The sequence below is a fragment of the Monodelphis domestica genome, chromosome 1, assembly GCF_027887165.1.
Source record: "Monodelphis domestica isolate mMonDom1 chromosome 1, mMonDom1.pri, whole genome shotgun sequence".
NCBI lineage: Eukaryota > Metazoa > Chordata > Mammalia > Didelphimorphia > Didelphidae > Monodelphis > Monodelphis domestica.
In genome coordinates, this window is record NC_077227.1 from 218,002,847 (window position 1) to 218,021,743 (window position 18,897).

The following is an 18,897-nucleotide window of genomic DNA, read 5'->3' on the forward strand; positions in this document are numbered from 1 at the left end:
AATAAATGAATAATATAAATAGTCCAAACTCAGAGGGAAAAAAAGATATTATCAAAAGATTACCCCTGAGAAAAAACACTGGGTCTGGACAGTTTCACAGTGTAATTTCCTTAGGTTTTCTCCGAACAAATATTTCTTTTATATTGATTATTCATAAATAAAGGAAAATAGAATACTCTTCAATGTTTATTTTGGAGGTAAAAAAGGGTGTTTATTTTAAACTAGGCAATAAGAAAAAATATGGAACAAATATGTCCATAAATATAGATGCAGAAATGATATATAAAATAATAGCTAGCATAAAATAGCAATATATTAGGAAAATTCTTTATCATAACCAAACAAATTTCATACTAGGCATGCCAAGTTATTTCAATGTCAGAGATTGTCAATATAATTAAACATATAAATCATAAAAAGTTTTCAATCAGCTTATACTAATAGATGTAATATTATGCACATAGTGTATACATATTAATATATTTTTCATGAAATATTGAAATATTTCTTAGGTCTTTTTTTGGCACTACAGTTTTGTAGTTTCAGGTTCTGTGCATTCCTAATATTGGTTGATTTTTGATGATTTTTGTCATTGTTTATGTGATTTCTTTTTATATTAGATTTTGTTATCTCAATAATGAGTATATAAGAATATAGATTACCTGTGGAGATTAATTCTTTCTTTGAGACTTTGTTGAAATCACTAATTTCCCCCATTTTTAGGAGATTCGGGTGTTTGCATTTAATAGATAGACTTCCATTTCATCTGGAAGAAAATGTTACTTTGACCTCTACATTTCTGATGTTAATCCCTCTAATACCCTTTCCTCTATTATTGCATTTGCTGGAATTTCCAATACTCTGACAAATAAAAGTGATAATAGGCTTCCTTGCTTCATACCTGCATTTCATTGGGGAATGCTTCTAATGATTTTTTCTTTGCATATCATATTGATTACTACTTACTTTTTATAGTGTGGAAGAAAAAATACGTCTATACTTATTCTTTTTAGCCTTTGATGAAATAAAAAAATCTATTAATCATAAAAGTACTAAAAAGAATGAGCATTTTACCCCTCCAAATAATAAAAAGTAAGCAAGCCCGAATTCAGTATAATATTCTGTAAATGGAAGAGAAATTTTTGGGTCCAGAATAAATATTTCTGAGTTCCGCATTTAAAAAAATATATGTTTGGCATGGGCATATAAATCACATTCATCTGTATATGTGTACATTTATGTTTTTAATAAAAAGGATATTTGGAGAAAGTATTAATTTGAGGTAAATATATACAATATCTCAAATCTACAAAGTAATATTAAGTATATAAAAAGAACTATTATAACTCTTGGTCCATAAATAATAAATGACTAAAGTATAGCAATTTTCAAAGGTGTAAACACATTTTCAATAATTTATTTAAATTACTTTTCAGTGTTAAATTTAAAGAAATGTAAATGAAAACATCTTTGAGGTTGATAGAAACCTATGCATCCATCAAATTGGCCAAATAATAAAAAGCATAAAAATTTAATATATACAGGATTGTGATGAAATTTTCATTACTGATGGCATAAAATACCTGAAGAAATTATTGGGGAGAAAAATCAGTCAAAACTCAATAAAAATTTCAACAATAATAATTTCTTTGATATATTTTAGATAATATACCTTGAAAGGGTTATCAATAACAAAGAAATGAAAACACTAGTCCCCGAAACAACCCAAATCTCCAGCAATTGGGAGATGGTTAAATAAGCATGATTAAAACTGTATACTATAATAATTCAATTAAGATTGACAAATATGAAAAATATAAGAATTTTGGAAAATTTTTTGAAAAGACAAAAATGAACCATCTGACTAAAATATACTCTGATAATATAAATATCAGGAAAAGCAAGTGAGAATGAATGAACAATGAATTTTAAGGGTGATTAAAGCAACTGAAAAATATTTTGATACAATATGTATTAACATTGATTTTTAAAAATCTAAATCTATAATTTCTTTGTAAATTTTTGCTTTCAGGGGAAAACCATCTACATGGCAATTTGGCCAGGATCACATGGTCAGTATCATTATTAGGCATGGGTGACATTCAGGTTTTATAGACTAAGGCTAGCCCTCTTTTCATTATACCATGATGTCTTTCTAAGTGCCTAATAAAATGTTTAATTCAGTTTCAAACAGAAAAATGAGAGAATAGTATCAGACACTTGAGGGAAAAGTTCTTATAACATTTCTTTAAAATGTATTTGTCTTTTCAGAGATACTGTGTGTTTTAAGTGTGACTCCAAGAAGCTATAGAATGTGCAGTCATCACACTTAAGTAAAACTATCTTGTCACACCGGCTAACCCAAGTTGAGGGTAACTGATAGGTCTCAAACCCATTGGTGACATAGGCACCAAGCATATGAAGTCTTTTCCTGGCAAAATGGATGGATGAGAACAGTTTGTTCCAATGGCCATGAAGGTGGCTAAGGCAAGTGCTTAAGGAATGATCAGACAGGGAAGACACCAGCGTCCTCCACTCAGCCATCCCCAGTTGTCTTGATCTTTGTCTTGCCACTGGAGTTTGATGATTCTGGAAGAGAGAGTGAGTCCACCTCTACCCACTTTGTTCAGCTTTACCTCACTTAAGGCCAATCAATGGCAAATTCAGACATTACTTTTTAATGATCCCCTTCAAAAAGAAGGCTAAATAAGTGCTTAATAAAGAGAATGAAGACTCTGGAGACAATGGGAGAAAGAATCCGATAAGGAAGTGAAAAATAAAAGGGTTTTGAAGAAGTCAGGGATAGGATGGTGACTGGGCCAGTGATTTCATTATTACAAAGAAATATGAGGTTAGACAATGCCTGTACTAATGCAAGCCAACACCTTCTTTGAAATTTATAATCTTGGGTAGTTTGCTAGACCACTGAAGGATTAAATGATTTGCCCATCGTCACACATTCAGTAAGTATGGGTCAAAAATGGGAATTAACAGATCTTCTAGGTATTGAAGCCTGCTCTCAGTCTACTGTGCCAGGCTCTTTCTTCTAGGTGATGCAGCCAATTAGAAAAAAAAATGTTAAAAAGATTAATGAAAAGAAGAGAAAGAAAGTGGGGAGAGGGGAATAAGAAATCTGATTTACTAGGCTTAATAAAAGTCATGAAATACTTCCCCCCTCCAAAAAAAATACCCAAATCTTCTGAAGAACTAGCAAAAAGGGGAACATCCCATGCCCCATGGACTAATAAGCAGGATAATGGTAGACCGAAAAAACATCTGTTTCTCGCCCCAGATGAATTACATTGATTAGAAACTTCTTGCTCAAAGGAGATGAAATTTCAACAGGGATTTGAAATTGCAGAACTTAAACACTTGAGAAATAAATACCTCATTTAATTCTCGCAACAACATTATTAAGGGAGGTCTATAAGCATCCTAATTTTACAGGTGAAGAAACTGAGGTAGACAGTGGTTAAATGACTTTCCTCGGGGCTCCCAATCAGTTGAAAGGAATTCATCAAGCAGTTATTATGTACTAGACATTTGTCCTAAGCCCATAGGTCACAAAGAAAGACAAAACAAAATTCCTCCTTTCAAAGGGCTCACAGTCTAATGAGGGAGATGTTTGAACATTAATTTGTATTAACATCAAGTTATATATGTGCTTCTATATTATCCTAAAAGCCCATAGATTAATATTAAAGCAATTTTAGGGAAAGATATTGCTGATGACCTGGACCAGGAAAGTAGATTTCCTGGAGAAGATACTATAAGGGCTATTATGATTCTAGATGAACTAAAATGATGACAGCAATAGAGGATGTCCCCAGAAATCAAATATTATATCAAGAGTTTCTGGAGTGAGTCTTTAGATAGATATAATGAACTGAACTGGGAGGGTTTGGGCCCTCCATCCACTTCCCATGAGCCATTACCTTGATTATAAAACCCTAATGCCACCCCCCCCCCATTCCTTGTCAATCATTGTTTAACATGTCAAGAGGCACCTAAATGTAGTGTCTGTGAAATGTGTAATGACTTTGGGCCCTACTGCACCCTTGTGAGACAGTTCTGAAATGTATAGATATATGGGTGATTCACTGGAGAGACTAATATGATAATCTCCCAAAGAATCAAAGGAGAGATTATGTAAATTAATATACATTTGCACCTCTTTTTCCTTTTAGAAAATCCATTTCAATCTGAGCCCCACCCTTTGATTTGGCTTCAGGGCATCCTTGGTGTCCCAGGGGATGCTTCCTCCTGTCCCACATGACTTTTGGTAACTGAAAGCCTGGCCTCAGACCCAGGAGACCCACAAAGTGTGATGCCAATGGAGTGATGTATTAGGGATGTAGGAAGCAGCAAGTTTCTTGGTCTGGGGTCTAGCCTGCTGGGGCAGCTTGGGCACAGCCTCTTAGCTAGGAAGCAGCAGGAGTGAAAGAAGATGCTAGGGGAAAGTAAAACTCAGATTAGGTAGACCCAGTCATTTGAATATGTGCCTATATTCTCTCCAACCTGCTTTCACTATGTAATAAATAATTATAAATGAATGCACAGTCTCCAGATTTTTTATAATTTTTTAATAATTTTTTAACAAAATTTATATTTTTAATCCTAACAGAGACAACATGGGGGAAAAAAAAAACTCTAACCAACCATATATTAGATAAAATGGAAATAACGCAACAGAGGAAAGGCACTATAATGAAGCAGAATCAGGAAAGTTTCCCAGCTACTAAGTGCTTGAGGTAGGATTTGAACTCTTCAGTTTTGCCTGACCTCAGATCTCAAATTTATCTACCCTAGCTAGCTGCAATGTTTTAACCTTGGAAGAAACTTTTCCCCAGTCCAGCTTTTTATATGAAAGAGGAATGCAATGAAAAGAGGCCTTTATTTGGAGTAGGAAAACCTAGGTTGTGAGCCTGAATAAGTTCCTTATGTGACCTAATGCAAGTCACTTGCCTCCTTAGGCTTCATTTTCCTTCACTATAAAATGTAGTGTTTTCGAATAAGCGACTTTCAAGATCACTTTTAACCCTAATTTTATTATTCTCTGATCTCTCTATAAGGAGATAGCTAAGTTTCCTGGGTTACATCTTCAATACATGAAGGAACTGGGGCTTAAACTTGTTGGTTTTGATGAGAAATCTGGAATTCCTTGCCCTGTACCAAACTCTCTCAACATTTTTGCCACCTGCCATTTTTTTCACATTCCCACAAATATACCACCCAGAAATTCCCCTGAAATTCATTACAACTCTATACAACATCTGATTTCTTGATTGTTGAAAGAAGGGCAGGGGAGATAACACCGGAGAAACTTCAAGGAGGAACTCCATTTCTTCTTCATTTGAGAAGCAAATTTCTTTGCCAGCAGACGAGAGGAAGATTGGAGACTATATCTTATAGGCTCCCATATCCTATATTTATGATATACTATATCATAAAAACAATATTTTTATCCTGAGCTTCATCTGTCTGGTTAGCCACTGGTAGAAGGGAAGCATTTTGATTTACTAGCCTGGGAGCTTTCTCAATTTTCTTGTCAGGCAATATCTTTAAACAGCAATATAGTTATGACAGCTTGGATAACAGCATTTAGCACAACTTGGATAACAGCATTTAGCACGAGTCCAGAAGCTTTTTAGATTGTATATGCTATATGCCTTTCACAAAGATCTGTGCCAGACATCATGCCTCTGAAATATAGGTGGCTGTGTGTGCATATATATACATGTATGTATATATGCATATCTATATACATATAGAGAGAGATATACATTTCTGTGTATGCAATCTTGTGCATTGTGTACTATTCTGTATTCTGGTGCATGTGATGTCATCTCCTTATTGACAGGAAATCTATTTTTCTCTGGTGAGACAATTTGAGTTGTCTAGCAATCCTCCACTTCTCGAGTAAATCAAATCACATCAAAATCAAGGAAGAGATTCACATTGGCTGGCAGTATATCAGGATGCAGGTACTGTACAGTTTGAAAGTTAGTCCAAAATAGGGCTTGTGACAATTTATAGCATAGAAATTGGTAATTAAAGGAACAATACTAAGCTAGTGTGCTAATGAGTAAATAATAGCTTTCACATGCCTTGGTGAACAGTGAATCATCATGAGGGTCTGTTTGTGACATGTGAGCTGCAGATGGTTAATTATTATTGCTACAAAAGCCCTGTGACATAATAAAGCTATTATTTTAAATATCACAGATTTCTCTAAGCATTACTGTTGTCTCACTGTTTGCAGAAAAATGAATGAGAACCCCCCATATGACATATTGTGTGTGCTGATCAGTTTGAGCATCTTCCAGTTCTACCTTGAGCCCCTGTCTCCTTGCCTTTCAAGATCCTTAATCTGGCCCTGCCCTCCTCATCCAATTTTAACTTCCACTAAACTTGTGACACCCCTTATTCTGTATTTAAGGATCCTACATCTATGATGTCACTTATATTGCTCATTATTCAGAATATCCTTCCCCTCTACAAATCTATCCATTCCCTCCACATAGCCTTCCAATCAAATCAACAAGTATTTATTACATGCCCATTGGGTTCAAGGTAATGTGCCAACAGGGCAGTGGATAGAGTGCCAAATCCAGAGCCAGGAAAACTCATTCTTGAGTTCATATGTAGCCTCAGACGATGACTAGCTGTGTAACCCTGAGTAAGTTACTTTATCCCATTTGTCTCCATTTTTTCATCTGTAAAATGACCTGGAGAAGGAAATAGCAAACCACTCCAGCATCTTTACCAAGGAAAGTCCAAATAGAGTCATGAAGATTGGAGAATGACAACAACAAAGGATGCTAAATTCACACCTTCTCCTTGAGGACTTCTCATCATTTGTGCTCCTTTCTCCACTGAAGTACAGTCAAAAAAGAACATTGGCTAAAGAGCCAGGATCTTTAGCCTCTCATACTCTGCCTGTGACACTAGAAGCTGCTTGCTTCATCTCTCTCAGATGCAATTTTCTCATCCACCAGGGGCTTAGACCGACATATTTCTTTTTTCTTCTGTATGACCACAGAGCAAATAAGTACCTACAGAATTTTGTTTTAATATAATAGTAGTCAACACCAATTTCACAGGGGAAGAAGTGAAGAGGTGAATTGTGAGCTTTTAGCTATTTTAAAGGTCTACCTATTTTGAATTGATTGAATTAGTTATTGAAAAGAATTAATTTTATTTGAATTGAATTAATTAATCAATTAATTCATTGAATTGAATTAATCAAGTCAGTATATGAGAGTAATTATAATGCTTTAGAGACCAAACTTGTAAATTTTTCATAGTTTAAGATGATCTTCAAGGAAGCTCTTATTTTAAGAAATTTAAAATTTTGGTCATTATATCTTAAGATAAGTCTAGAGCTGAAAGAGTCCTCTGAAACAATTTAATTGGTTTCATTTTGTATTTGAAACTCATGTCCAGGAAGTTTAGGTAAATTTTGTAAGCCCATATAGGCAAAAAATTATTAGAGGCAGAATTTGAACTCAGGTCCCTGAATTCCATAGCATCAATGCTTTTAAATTATTGGGACTAATTAAATCCTTGTACTATTCATGAAACTTTCTGTCTGTTCCTTATTGTAAGAAGAATGATCCTTTAATTCTCATAGATTTTTAAAAATGAGTTAGTCATTTTTATTCCCTCTATTATATACATAAACATAATACATATAAATAACTTCATGTTACCTGTATTTGTGTATAAATAAACAGAAATTTAATTTAAAAATTAGAAAATATGCTTGTAAAATGAAATAAAATAAAGTCAGGTTCCCATTAGTCAGGCCTTAACCTTGATTTCTGTGTATCCCACTTGTCTTTGTTCTAGCCCTTGTATGAATCTTGTCTAGTCTTGTATGAATGAATTTTGATTGATTCCTGTCAGTGACCAAAGTTTGACATGGCAAATGAGGCTGATTACTTAGGTCAGCCTTCTAGGTTAGATAAATGTAGATGCAATTCAGAAGTGGATGATAACTTAGAATGCAGTGACATGATTCACTGACCTCAGTGAATTTCCTTTTTATTCCTCTTACCCCCTAGTAATTTATCATAAATGGCAGAGAGTTTTTTGAGTTCAAGGACTTGATCTTTTATTTATCAAATAAAGAGTATTTTTAAAATAGAATATTGTACCTGCCTCTTCCTCAAAGAACAATAACATGTTTGTCCTCGGGCACCACTTATGATGAATATGGTCTGGGAATTTTCAGCTAAATGATACTATTTGTTAGTTTTGCATATTAGAATTTGCAATCAAATCATTCTTGAAAATCTCCTATGTTCAGCATCATGTTTAGGTACCATGGAACATAAAAAAGTATTATAAGAAATGGTTTCTATCAAGAAGCTTATTGTCTCACTTGGGGGGGGACAAATAAGATTATTAGAAAATAATCATAGAATAATTACATGTGAAACCTTATGGTAATGATTAAAAGTCCAACTCTTGCTCAAAGAAAAAAAGTCAGTGAGAATGATAGCCTGAGGACATAATAAAGTAGGAGAAGAATTGAATTTAAGTAAGAGTTTGAAAGATAAATAGGATTTGAACAGAACTTCTGGTCCCTCAATCTCACAACCTAGGAGTCATTCTCAACTCCTCATTGTCTCTCACTCTAGTATACAATCTGTTGCCAAGGCTTGTAGATGTCACCTTTGCAGTATCTCTTGACTTTGTTCCCTTCATGCCTCTGATATTGCCACCCCTTGGTAATGATCCTCATCAGCTTATGCCTGTACTACAGGAATAGGCTGTTGGTGGGTCTATCTGCCTCAAGTCTTTCCTCAGTCCAATAAATGATCCAATGAGGCAACAAAGTGGTTTTCCTGAAGTGTGGTTCCCACCATGCCACTCCCCTACTCGATAAAGTTCAGGGGATTCCTATCACTTTCAGGATCAAATTCTCTGGCATTTAAAGCTCTTCATAACCTATTCCCCTCGTCCCTCACTAATACTCTTTCTAGACTTCTTATACTTTACATATCACATGCATTTTGTTACAGTGATGCTGAACTCCTGTTTCAAGAAAAAAAGATACTCCATCTCTTAGTTCTGAGTATTTCCTCTGCTTATCCTCCATGTCTGCAATATTTTTCCTTCTCATCTCAGCTTCCTGACTTCTTTGGATGCTTTGAAGTCTCAACCAAAATTATATCTTCTTCAGCATACCTTTCCCAATCTCTCAATTCTAATGTCCTTCCATTTATAATTTCCTATTTATCCAGTATATAACTTCTTTGTACATATTTATTTGCTCCTCTCCCCTAATAGATTGTGAGCTCCTTGAGGGCAGAGTCTGTCTTTTAGACACTTTTCTTATCTTCAGAGCCTTCAGCAAAGTTCCTAGAACATAGTAGTTGGTTAATAAACATTTACAGACTGACAGATGAGAAAGACAAATAACATTTTAGCTCAGCAGAACATGAGAATCAATAGAGACAGGAATAACCAAGACTTGTTAGAAGGATGGTGATGAGACCAATTTATCTAGCCTAGTATTTACATGCTGAAGGCAAGGATAGACAGACAGACAGATAGGTAGATAGATAGATGGATGGATAGACAGACACACAGTTAGATTGACAGATAGACACAGATAGTTAGATAGACACAGACAGACCAGACCAGACAGAAGAATAGGTAAGTAAATGAATGAATGAATATATGAGGAACTAGTTGCTGAGGAGAGATTAAAGATTAGAGAGAGTAAGTGGGAGATCACAGTGAGGGCAATCTTCTGGAGATGATGATAGGAGGAAAGGAACTTGTCCTGGTGAAGAGATGGGCCACTTTTTGATAGACAATAAAGGAGGAAACTGTGAGACTGTCTGGGTGATGTGAAAAAAGTTGGGGGGAAAGAGTGGCTCTTAGTTGATGGCCTCAATTTTTTCAGAGGTCTTCAGAAAGAGGGTTGGAGTAAAAGCTGTAACTGGAGTGATAAAAAGATTTGGAATAGCTTGTGGTGGGTGAGAGAGTGAATAGTTTAGGGAGCTATAATGTAATTACATTGCCTCCTTTCATGGAACACCCATTTGAGATTATGTAACAAAAATTTGCATTGGACATAGTTCAGCTTTGTGATTTTCTCTTGTCTCTATTCAGTAGAATATACTTGGAGGAGTATGATGGTGGGAATAATCTAAGGTATAGCTTGATAAAGCATGATTTGCAATAGACCAGAGAGAGAATTATTAGATCTCAGAATAATACAGGATTGAATTGATTTACCCAAGGGTCAAGATAAGGGAAGGAAGAGAGATTAGCCAGTACAGGAGTGTAGGACTAAGAAAGAATTGAAAGGTAAACGAAATGGAGGTCATGGTGAGGACAAAGAATAGATTTTATGGGTAATAAGGTGTAGAGAAAAATAGAATCATAAAAGATTACGATGCGATAAAGAAATTTCATGGATATGAAAGTGGAATACTTTTGGGTAGACGGAAAGATCATATGACCATCTGTGTATAGCTGAGTTAGAATGGAAATTGAATAGATTGCAAAACTGAGAAGTTAGGAGAGTATTAATATATTTCTTAAAGTCTCATTTTATGAGAGTATGAATTTGTATAAAAAGAAAAAATATATGTGAGGCACTGAACTCTTGAGGAAGAAAGGAGAATATCCTGAAGGGTGATAAATAGTAACCATCAGGATGTGGATTAAGTGATAAATTTGAGTAGAATGTGCCTGAAAGGAAGAGAGTTTGCTGAATGAAGTTTGTTAGAAGTACTCTGGAAGTAGCTATGCAGAGTGAGGAATATTCTGACTTTTCCATCTTGATCAGTTAATTGCGGAGTAGGAGTGAAAAGTGCTGGAAAGGTTGGCCAAGGTGCAGCACATTATGAAGGGAGCCAAATCTCCGTGTGTGCCAGAAGATAGAAGTTATAAGTGGAAAGTTTTAAGATGAAAGGAAGTTTGTTAATTATGTAGCAGCTGTTCCTGAAACTCCAGAAGAAGGGATTGGACAAATCTGCAGTGGGACATTGGGAGAGTAGGGTAGATGGGAATGGAGAATTGGGTGCATTGAATTTTAGGTATAAATACTTGGGCAGAGATTGAAAGTATGAAGGCTTGTATAACTTGGATCCAGGGCTATCAGAGAGCATTGAAAAAGTAACTTGGTCGAGAGTTGTAAAAAGACAGATTTTGCTAAAAATACTACAATGAACAACATGATAGCATGAACATCAATCAACTATAATAAATAGAAGAATGAAAAGAATACTTAGTATGTTATACTAATATTAAATTCAGATCATGCCAAGAATTAGACAGAGCTCCTAATTTCAAAGGAATAATTTCCAAATTATCTGGTCACAATGTGTGCAAAGTTGTATTTTTAAAAATTCTTTGAAAATGACAAAACATATTTAGTAGATTTATTGTTTCTGATGGAAAAATAATCCAATGATTCTTAAATTGTATCTCTTTTATTTATTTTATTTTACTAGTTAGTTTAAAATATATAAACCATCTTATGTTTTCTTCTAATTTTTCATTCTTTTTGTTTTGCTGTGGCATTTTTGCTGCCTTCTGGAGTCATTGATTTCTATTTGATGTATTTTAGTTTTCAGGGCTTCTATTTTTTCATTTTTTTGTTTCCTGTCAATTCTTTTCTACAGAGCTTTTATTTGATCATTAAAAAAAACAACAACAAAAAGCTTTCCTTTTAACTTTTTCCCACTGATTGATAGGCATTTATTTCTTGTCTTCTCAATTTATTTCTTCCAATTAAAATTAATTTAAAATAGAAAACCATTATATATATATATGCATAGTTAAAGGAAGCAATTTTCCCTTATTGCCATTTCCTACAATGTATATCACATTCTTGATTTTAAGTCCATCATCTTTTTGGCAGAAGGGGAGTAAAATGCTTTATTCATCTTTGGTCCAGTGGAATAATTTTTTTTATTATAGTGATCAGAGTTCTAAAGCTGTTTAAAGTTATTTATCTTTATAATGTTATTATTGTTCTCCTATTCTTCTTCAAATTATTCTCCTAATTCTAATTTACTTCACTCTTCTTCAGTTCATAGACTATTCCAGTTTACTCTAAAAATGTCCATTTTATCATTTATTTTAGCAGAATAATGCTCTAGTACACATATATCATAATTTTATTTGCTCTTCTTCATAACACCCAATAGCATCCTCTTTCTTTCATGATTTTGAAAAAAAAATATTATGAATTTAACTTTATTTCATTTATATATATTTATATACACATATAAATTTCTTGATATTTTCTTCTTGGTTTTCATATAATTCTTATAGATATCCTATTTCTCCCTTTAATCTTCTGCTTGAATTTGTTGTGGAGTGTTCTCTTTTGATGGATCTTTAGATTGACAATAATTTTTGATACTCAGTATTTTCTTTTGTTTACTCATCTCCCCAGATTTAATTCTTGAGTTGAAGCTTTGTTCAGAGAGGGTGGTTAGCCCTTCTTGGTATTTTGGTGGGTCTCCTGGGTTCTTAAGTTGACCACAACATTTCCCTGTTGGGAATTTTGGGACCTCTAGAGTTCAGAGTCTAGTATGAACTTCAGGGTTTTACTGGAGTAAGTATGTGAAAGTTGGTCACATCTTGTTTAGGTACCTATCTTGGCAGAATGTCCTTCCTGACAGGAAGAAAATAAAGAGATGATTTGTTTTTGTCTTTAATCCTCAAGTTAATTTTACAAAGAGGCAGTAAAGGAATATTGCATAAGAGACCATGCAGCTATGAGCTTCTTTTTCAACTATTTTAAGCAAGAAAAATGGAATTATCTGAATTCAAAGATTAATGCAAGAAAATTAGTTTAAAAGAACATCATATATATTTTGGGAGATCAGTAGAGATATCACTTAATGTCTCAACATATGAAGAATAAAATATAAGAATAAGAATTGCTAGGAGTAACCCCAAAGAAGTGAAATTAGATATATCATTTTCTCTTACTAAAAGTTTGAAATACTTCTAGACCACACTGATTTTCAGAGCACACTGTTCTCCACCCATATAGTTAACTGAGTTAATGCATTTTGGTTTCCTCTGATGTATTCAAACTTTTATTCAAATTCTCAAATTCAAATTCAAAATTTGATTTCAAAATTCAAAAAAATTTTGGAAGAAGAAAGCTGTATTTTCACAAATCTAATTAAATCATCTATGTATATGTGTATATATGTGAATGTATATATATATATATATATGGGGTGTATGGGGTGCTCAGAGAGGGGTAGTATCTCTGGTATGGAGGGCTTGTCATACCCTCCTAGGGCAGCTTTCCAGCCTCTGACCCCCACCTGACACCCAGCTCTCACTTGTGGCTCCCAGTAGCTGCTAGCATGCGGCAGAGACCACACCCCGGGCAACGGCTTCGACAGGCTGGCCAAACCTTGTGAGGGTAGCCATTGGGTCGTCGACCCATGGTGAACCAGGGCTTTGCTCACCCAGCATGTGAAGACTGCTTCGGCTGAACAGACAGAAGAAACCAATAAGAAGGTTCAACGGCTGAGAGGGCGACGCAGCAAAGCACTGTGGAGTGCTTAGGGCGTGTTGGAGCACAAAAGACAACACGGCCATCCAATGCAGCTGAGGAAGTCTCCAGATGTAACAATTTTTCATGCCACTGGACCCAGGCTTCCAACGCCGAGAGAGTGGGACTGTCTCTGTGCATCGGCTTTTCCACTTAAATCTCTTTCACGCACAAGTATCTTTGTGCACACTCATCTATCCTAACCCCGTCCACCCTCTTCAAGACCTGCGGCAATGGGGGAGTGATGACACATCAGGTGGAGGTGACCACTGGCAGTTGTAGTCACGATCCTGCACATAGGTGGCCCACGGACCAGTGGTTGCTCAGCCCTTTGGGCAGCAGGGATGTTTGGCAGCATCCTGGGTGACTGAGCAACCCTCTCTAGGACAGCACTGTTCACCCTAATCAAGGGAGGGGACTAGAAAAGGTGTCCCAAACATTGCCTGCCCTACAAACACCCGGTCAGCACACCACGGTTGGCGGGTCATCCCCTTTAAGTGGTCGAAATAAAAGAAAAAATACAAAGAAACTCCTATTAGGAGCATGGAACATCAGGACATTACTTGATAGAGAGAATACCCCAAGACCTGAGAGAAGAACAGCTCTAATTGGTAAAGAACTGGCGTGATATAACATCGACATCACAGCCTTAAGCGAAACACGCTTACCAGAAGAGGGATCACTCAGCAAACCCACCACTGGATACACCTTCTTCTGGAAAGGTAGAGCCTCAAATGAAGACAGAATCCACGGTGTTGGCCTGGCCATCAAGACCAGTTTGCTCAAACAGCTGCCAGACTTGCCTGTGGGCATCAGAGAGAAGCTCATGAGGATCCGTTTGCCTCTCAGGAAAGACCGGTATGCCACAATCATCAGCTCATATGCCCCAACACTGACCAGCACAGAGGAGACCATCGAGCAGTTCTACTCTGACCTGAGTGCCTTCCTGCACTCAGTGCCCACAAATGACAAGCTGATACTACTGGGAGACTTCAAAGCCCGCGTTAGCCAGGACCATGAAAGATGGAAAGGAGTGCTCGGCAAACATGGTGTGGGCAAAATGAACAACAACGGCCTTCTGCTACTCACAAATGCTCGGAGTTCGAACTCACCATCATGAACACTGTGTTCAGAATGGCGAATAAATATAAAACAACGTGGATGCACCCACAATCAATACAGTGGCATCTCATTGACTACATCATTGTACACCGGCGAGGCATCCAGGATGTAAAGATCACCAGAGCCATGAGAGGAGCTGAATGCTGGACAGACCACCGATTGGTTAGAGCGACTCTTCAAATGCGCATTGCGCCTCACCATCCAAAATGCACCCAGACAGTTCGCACATTTTACAATGTGAGTCCTCTTAGAGATCCATCTTATTTGCATACATTCTAGTCCTGCCTGTTCAACAAGTTGTCTGCCAAGTTGTCTGCTCACTGGAAGCTCAACCAAGAAATGGAACCAGTTCAGAGATGCAGTGAAGGAAACATCAAAGGCAGTCCTAGGCCCAAAACAACGCAACCACCAGGACTGGTTTGGCAAGAACAACACTGCTATTGAAGACCTATTGAGCAAGAAGAACAACTCCTTTATGGAGTGGCAAAATAACCCAAACTCTGCTCCTAAAAAGGACAGATTCAAGACTCTCCAAGCCACAGCGCAGCGTGAGATCAGGAAGATGCAAGACCGATGGTGGGAAAAAAAGGCAGAAGAAATCCAGTGGTTTGCTGATATGAAAAACTACAAACAATTTTTCAGTGCCCTCAAGACTGTCTATGGGCCATTAAAACCCACCACCACTCCCTTGCTATCCTCTGATGGTGACACTCTCATGAAAGATAAAAAAAGGCATCAGCAACAGGTGGAAAGAACACTTCAGCCAGCTTCTCAACCGACCCTCTTCAGTCGACCAAAGCGCCCTTGACCAGATCCCCCAAAACCGCTCCATTGAACAACTTGATGTCCCTCCTTCAATAGAGGAAGTCCAAAAATCCATTAAACAAATGAGTGCAGGCAAGGCACCCGGTAAAGACGGGATCCCAACCGAGGTGTACAAGGCCTTAAATGGAAAGGCCCTCCAGGCATTCCACATAGTGCTGAGCAGCATATGGGAAGAGGAAGACATGCCCCCAGAACTCAGAGATACCTACATCGTAGCCCTATACAAGAACAAAGGCTCACGAGCAGCCCGTGACAACTACAGAGGCATCTCACTACTCTCCACTGCCGGAAAGATCCTTGCCCGTGTTATACTCAACAGACTCCTGTCATCTGTTTCAGAGCAGAACCTGCCTGAATCACAATGTGGCTTCCGACCAGATTGCAGCACCATCGACATGGTCTTCACAGTGAGGCAAATGCAGGAAAAATGCCTTGAGCAGAACCTGAGTCTCTACATTGTCTTCATAGACCTGACAAAGGCGTTCGACACAGTGAACAGGGACACATTGTGGGTGATCCTCAGCAAGCTTGGTTGCCCAGCAAAATTCATCAAACTGATCTAGCTCTTTCATGTCGACATGACAGGGGAAGTCCTATCTGGTGGAGAGTGTAAGATTTAAAATTGTTGTCTGCCATAAACTGTTATAATTAAAATGGTTGATGTTGTAAACTGTAGTGAGTTAAAATGGTGGAAGATATAAACTGTGATAGATATAAGAGAGTGTGAGTAAATTTGACTACAGAAAATATGTTTCACTACACACAGTGTCTTGGTTTTTAAATCAAATATAAGGTGGTCACCAGGGAATATATTCCCAAATTATGGATATGCCCAAGTCAACTGGGTTTTATAGAAAATTTAATTAATAATACAATGAGTAATCAAAGAAAGAGAGAGAAAGGAAAAAAAAAAGTATAAGTATGAAGGGCCTTAATCCAACATGGCCTAGACCTGAGTCTTAAGAGAGAGAGAATCAGTCAGTTTTTTTTTTTTTTTAAATATATTTTATTTGGTCATTTCCAAGCATTATTCGTTAAAGACATAGATCATTTTCTTTTCCTCCCCCCCCCAACCCCCCATAGCCGACGCGTAAGTCCACTGGGCATTAGATGTTTTCTTGATTTGAACCCATTGCTTTGTTGATAGTATTTGCATTAGAGTGTTCATTTAGAGTCTATCCTCTGTCATGTCCCCTCAATCTTTGTATTCAGGCAGTTGCTTTTTCTCGGTGTTTCCACTCCCATAGTTTATCCTTTGCTTATGAATGGTGTTTTTTTCTCCTGGGTCCCTGCAAGTTGTTCAGGGACATTACACCACCACTAATGGAGAAGTCCATTACGTTCGATGATACCACAGTGTGTTTGTCTCTGTGTACAATGTTCTCCTGGTTCTGCTCCTCTCGCTCTGCATCACTTCCTGGAGGTTGTTCCAGTCTCCATGGAACTTCTCCACTTTATTATTCCTTTTAGCGCAATAGTACTCCATCACCAACATATACCACAGTTTGTTCAGCCATTCCCCAATTGATGGGCATCCCCTCATTTTCCAGTTTTGGGCCACCACAAAGAGCGCAGCTATGAATATTTTTGTACAAGTCTTTGTGTCCATTATCTCTTTGGGGTACAGACCCAGCAGTGCTATGGCTGGGTCAAAGGGTAGATATTCTTTTGTCGCCCTTTGGGCATAGTTCCAAATTGCCCTCCAGAATGGTTGGATCAGTTCACAGCTCCACCAGCAATGAATTAATGTCCCTACTTTGCCACATCCCCTCCAGCATTCATTACTTTCCTTTGCTGTTATGTTAGCCAATCTGCTAGGTGTGAGGTGATACCTCAGAGTTGTTTTGATTTGCATCTCTCTGATTATAAGAGATGTAGAACACTTCTTCATGTGCTTGTTAATAGTTTTGATTTCTTTATCTGAGAACTGCCTATCCATTTCCCTTGCCCATTTATCAATTGGAGAATGGCTTGATTTTGTGTAAAATTGATTTAGCTCTTTATAAATATGAGTAATTAAACCTTTGTCAGAGGTTTCTATGAAGATTTTTTCCCAGTTTGTTGTTTCCCTTCTGATTTTAGTTATATTGGTTTTGTTTGTACAAAAGCTTTTTAGTTTGATGTAGTCAAAATTATTTATTTTACATTTTGTGATTCTTTCTATATCTTGCTTGGTTTTAAAGCCTTTCCCCTCCCAAAGGTCTGACATGTATACTATTCTGTGTTTACCCAATTTACTTATGGTTTCCTTCTTTATGTTTAAGTCACTCACCCATTTTGAATTTATCTTGGTGTAGGGTGTGAGGTGTTGATCTATTCCTAGTCTCTCCCACACTGTCTTCCAATTTTCCCAGCAGTTTTTATGAAATAGTGGATTTTTGTCCCAAAAGCTGGGATCTTTGGGTTTATCGTATACTGTCTTGCTGAGGTCGCTTTCCCCCAGTCTATTCCACTGATCTTCCTTTCTATTTCTTAGCCAGTACCAAATTGTTTTGATGACTGCTGCTTTGTAATATAGTTTTAGGTCAGGGACTGCAAGGCCCCCATCATATGTGTTTTTTTTTCATTATTTCCCTGGATATCCTTGATCTTTTGTTCTTCCAAATGAACTTTGTTATGGTTTTTTCTAAATCAGTGAAGAAGTATTTTGGTAGTTCAATGGGAATGGCACTAAATAGATAAATAAGTTTGGGTAGGATGGTCATTTTTATTATATTGGCTCGTCCTATCCATGAGCAGTTAATGTTTTTCCATTTGTTCAAGTCTAGTTTTAGTTGTGTGGCGAGTGTTTTGTAGTTGTGTTCATATAGTTCCTGTGTTTGTCTTGGGAGGTAGATTCCTAGGTATTTTATTTTGTCTAAGGTGATTTTGAATGGGATTTCTCTTTCTAGTTCTTGCTGCTGAGCTGTGTTGGAGATATATAGAAAAGCTGATGATTTATGTGGGTTTATTTTGTATCCTGCAACTTTGCTAAAGTTGTTGATTATTTCAATTAGCTTTTTGGTTGAATCTCTAGGATTCTTTAAGTAGACCATCATGTCATCCGCAAAGAGTGATAACTTGGTCTCCTCCTTGCCTATTTTGATGCCTTCAATTCCTTTATCTTCTCTAATTGCTACTGCTAGTGTTTCTAGTACAATGTCAAATAATAGAGGTGATAATGGGCATCCTTGTTTCACTCCTGATCTTATTGGGAATGCATCTAGTTTATCCCCATTGCAGATGATATTAGCTGTTGGTTTTAGATATATACTGTTTATTATTTTTAGGAATGACCCTTCTATTCCTATGCTTTCTAGTGTTTTTAATAGGAATGGGTGTTGTATTTTATCAAAGGCTTTTTCTGCATCTATTGAAATAATCATGTGATTCTTGCTAGTTTGCTTGTTGATGTGGTCAAT